Here is a 5,186-nt window from a genome sequence, read left to right as displayed (position 1 = left end):
GGAGGGTAAGATGGGACTTGATTACTATACCAAAAAAATTGGGTGGTTGGGATCTAAAATATTTGGGATGTTTTTCTAAGGCCCTTGCTACCAAATAAGGCTGGTAGCTTCTCACTTCCAACAGTTTATGGGCTGATATAGTTTATTGTGAATATATTTCCTTGATATCGATTCTTGTATGGATGCGGAGACCTACTAGAAGTAGGACGGATGTATCTACCATTTGGATAGAGGTACTTAATTCCATTGGTATAACTAGATCTGGATTGGCTTGGAGAATTGGGGCTAGTACACATGTTCGAATTGATATGGATGCTTGATTAGGGTGTGGAAATGCTTATATTCTGCTTCATGGTCTTATTCAATATTTCAAGGAGGAAGGTATGAGTCACCTTCAACAGGTTGTAGATCCTGATAGCTCGACCATCTATGGCCAAAAGTGGAGAATTGCTTAAGAATTGTTGATCATTGCGCATTGGGGACAGGAATGGACCAATTACATCAATGCCATGTTGGAATCACATGTTAGGATAAGTGATCGAGATGATGAACTTATATGGGCCATAGAATCTCAAAGGTAAATATACTCCAAAGGAAGGCTACCTATAAATCTATGAAAACAATGAACTTGAAAAAAAAGAATGGTGGTGGTGATCGCTATGTAAGTTAAAAGGCCCTACAAATGCAAAACGTTTTATGTGGTGTCTCCTGCACAATAAGGTTTCAGATGAGGACCTTCAACATAGATGCTTCCAAAGCCCTACATGGTGCATTTTATGTAAAAATAGCACTGAATCTATTGACAATATTTTCTTGCGGTGTCCATCGGCTCAATTAATCTGGAACCAGATTTATCACTCTTTATTAGTCAACATTAGGTGGCAAGTGGAATCTTTTCAATCCACATGATTATCTTGGTGGAATAATGCCCAACCAATTAAGCTTCACAATATTCCCATGTTGGTGTGCCGGGGCATTTGGATATCTAGGAATTTGTACATATTTGATGATAAGAGGTATGATTAGACATCTGCATGTTCTCATATTGGGGCTTTATTCTCCTTGATCCCATAATAAGAATAAAACTTTCATCATCATATCATCCAACCCAAAACTATTGACAAATCAAAGTCATGGGAATATTTTGACGGATCTTCTCAAGACAAAGGATGTGGAGGGGTCATTATCTTGTAGTTAGCAGAAGATCATTTTTCAAAATGAAAATGGGCCTATGTAGAGGCACGAACAATTACTCAGAATTAAATTCCCTCAGGTTTCTTCTCATATACTCCATTGAGAAAGGATGTAGGCAACTTCAGATATTTGTAGATTCCAAATTTTTTATTAATTGGTTCAATGTACAAGCTCAATGTCACATGCACACACTCATAAGTTGTTTGGATGAAATGATGAATCTTAAAGAACATTTTGACTTTATTTCATGTCCTGATATATAAAGGGAAGGAAACCATATTTTTGATAGCCTGTCCAAGGAGGTAGCACAGAAACCTCGTGGTCATTGGATAATTTAGGAACAACAGGGATAGACATATTATCAGTGCTGCATGTCATGTATAGAATAAGAACAGTTGGTGGATGAAGCTACATGATTTACATGCTTTCTATTGACTGAATTTATTTTTTCTTAGTTTTTGGATAGGTGATCTTTTTATGTATATATTTATGTTACAGCGCCTTAAAGCACTCCTCTATGTGACATGATATATCGGTATTTTTTTTGTATAGTGGCATAGAGGCCACAATTTTGGCATATGATATATATGCAGAAACTACAACATGTAATTTTCATTATTTCTATAGGAAATTACAATTTTTTCTTGGGAAAATTAAATAAATGAGAAGTTGTGCATTTAATTATCAATTTGGAGTTTGTATGGAACTTGTGAATTGTCGTGCATTGTATATGATGATACAACTATATTAAGTGCCAATGAGGTTATTGTATTTTGTTTAATGTTTTAGAAATATATCAATATTCTTTTATGAGTCATCAAGCAAAAAAAATCACACTTGAATGAATTTAAAGGTCACACTTGTAGAATTGAAATAACACCCTTCTACCTAGTGGGCTCATGAAGCTTAATATTGTAATCCTTAGCATAGGTAGAATAAGTAATCTACTTTTGTAGGATGTAAGTGGAACACTTCTACCTAGTGTGGTTAAGAAGCTTAATGTTGTGACCCCCAACATAGGTAGAATAATCCACAAAGGAAGGAAGTAGATCACATTAATATAAATAAACCACATAAATAGCAAAGTGGTGACATTCTTTAGGTTTTTTGATGATATTGATCCCTTGAAAAAATATGTATATGGTATGGTAGATTGATGATAATCTACAATACATAGAATCCAATCTAGTAGGGTATATTAAAGATAATTCTGGAAATCTCAGAAAATAGAGTATGTGAAATACAATCTTTAGAAACAGAGTAAATTACTTTTCTAGATTTATGAGTTACAACATTATCAAGAAACTAATCTACTTTTAAATAATGAATCCATGTAGGTGGGGAGAAGATTTTTGGATAAGAGGAATAACATATTAATGAATTTTAATTAACCCAACGTTTCAGACTTCCAAGTGAGTCCATCTTCAGTGGATACACTAATAGTGTAAGAGAAGATTAATGATGTATTGTAGAGCTAAAACTTATGTATGTATATAGATTTTGGCAAGGGACAATGAGAAAATATTAAATCAGCCTTATTTATTTATTTTCTTAATAGATGATTTAATTTGGAATTAATTTGATTTTTCTATGAAAAATAGGGTTTGATTAGTTTTTAGGGATGCCTTAGAGAATTATTGATGTTTAAATTATTTGGCATATTAACTTTTAATTTAATGTTTGACCTAATTAATGTATTTAATTATAATATTATCATATTTATTTGTATAATTTTTAAATTATTTTAAAATTTTGAAAGTATCTAATTAGAATGTAGATTAATGAGCTTTAGTTTATGGACGAATTATGTTTATCTAATTTGTTTTTATAATTATTTTATTGATATTAAATAAACACCTTGGGATTGTTTCACTAAATTTTTTGTTAAGGTTTTTCATTTAGTACTAAATTAATTTGTAATCTTGTTTTAATGATCTAAGATAAGGGTTCGAGAATATGAAATATGATTTATGTAATATGATGATCCTTAATTTAATTATTAATATGACTAATTTATTATGTTAATTTTTTAAGACCCTCTTTTACTATTATTCTAATGGATTACATGTGAAATGTCTAATATGATTATTAATGTTGTTAAATGAATTTCATAAAATTTAGAATATTTTTTTATTATTATGATATTATTATGACTCTTGATTAAGAGCAAATTGATTTATATGAGATGAATGTGTTATGAAATAGTAACTCATCCATTATTAGGGTAGGTTAGTTATTAGGGTTTGATTAGTTTATTAGTTATTATGTGGAAAAGTTATAAAATTACTTATATTGTTGTTAAATGAATCTTATAAATTTTTGGAATAAAATTTTATTATTATGTTATTATTATGTATATTGATTAAGAGCGAATATTAAAGGAAATAAATGAGTTAAGAATTAGTAATTATTTAATGGCTTACAATAATGGTTTCCATGCATTTCTAAGTTTTAATCTATCATCTTGATTTAGGTTGTTTTTCCTTTTTTCCATTTCAATGGTTTTTTTGACCTTTCTTTTAAGATAATGGTCTTCCTTTTTAATTAACTTGGCTTCTTCCATACAAATGTAGTGTTGGTAAGAGTGAACATGATCCGCTAAGGAAGATTTTGAGGTTCTTTCACTTCATAAGTCAGTGGTGTGCTCTTTGATTCAAATGTTAAAAGATCTTCATGTTTCTCTTATATATTCTTTCTCGCATGAACACAATATAATATAAACACATTTTTGATGGTTAGGGTTTATGGAGTCTTTGACAGATTCAAAAAGTTGTTTGATGTTGTTGGGGGGGTGAAGGATACATTAATATTATGTTTGTTCAGAATTTTAAATTTTTTTTCCATGGTGCCTTTTATATATGTAAGGGAGATTCTGGGGTTTTCATATTTATGTTCTTTATCTTTTCTGTTTTAATTATTTTTGGTTAGGGATTGGGGCATGGCCTTGTTAATGGTGTTTTTATTATAACCATTTTGTGCAAAAACTTTGTGAAGATGGTTAAGTTCGATATTTAGATGGTCATGGTCTGATATTCTAGCGGCCCTAGTGGTTAAGGTTTTAATAATACCAATTTTCTGAGTAGGTTGGTCATGGGAATTAACATGCAAATATCTCTTCGTGTGAGTTTTCTTCATAAAGACTTGGAAACCAAGTTTCCCTTATTTTTTTATATAGAAGGATATCTAGAAAGGGAAGTTTATTGTCGATTTCCATTTCGATAGTGAATTATACATGTTCAGAGAGATTATTTATGTGATTTAGGAATAGGTTAAGGTTCTCATTCCCATGACTCCATTTGGAGAATATATCATCTACAAACCTTTTCCATTCCTCAGGGGTGTAGGGAAAGGTGTTGAGAGCTTTCCACTCAAAGTTTTCCATATAGATATTCACAATTATAGGGGATAGATGGGAGCCCATAGCTAGCCCATGGGTTTGTTCATATATTTTTCCTTTAAAACTAAAATAGGAGGATTTTAAGCAAAGTTTTAAAAGATATACCATTTCCTTATCAGTCATTTCCCTCATAATATTAATGGCCTCGCCAATAGGGATCATTGTGTACAATGATACAATGTCAAATCTTACCATGAGGTCATCATCCTTCATTTAAAGGTTTTTAACCCATTCGACAAAGCGAGATGAGTCTTTAATGTAGTAGGAAGTGTTTCCAGATAAGGGTCCGAGCTTTTTGTCAAGGTATTTAGCAAGAAGATAAGTAAGGGAGCCTATGGTGTTTACCATAGGTCTAAGGGGAATGTTAGATTTATGACCCTTGGGAATGTCATAAATTCTTGGCATGATTGAGTTGTTAGGGGTGATTTTATTTTTAGTGATGTCATCAAGAGAGGATTCTTTAATTTTCTTGGTTACTTCCAGTAGAAATTTTTCATTGGGGTCTTTATTGATAATTTTATAACAACCACTTCCATTTAGGTGTTCTTCCATCTTGTTGTCGTAATCAGTCCTATTCATGATTATTGTTGCATTT

Source organism: Pinus tabuliformis, chromosome 9, assembly GCF_031772625.1.
Source record: "Pinus tabuliformis cultivar Carrire ecotype Pingquan chromosome 9, CPIR1, whole genome shotgun sequence".
NCBI lineage: Eukaryota > Viridiplantae > Streptophyta > Pinopsida > Pinales > Pinaceae > Pinus > Pinus tabuliformis.
This window is presented reverse-complemented; position numbering follows the sequence as displayed.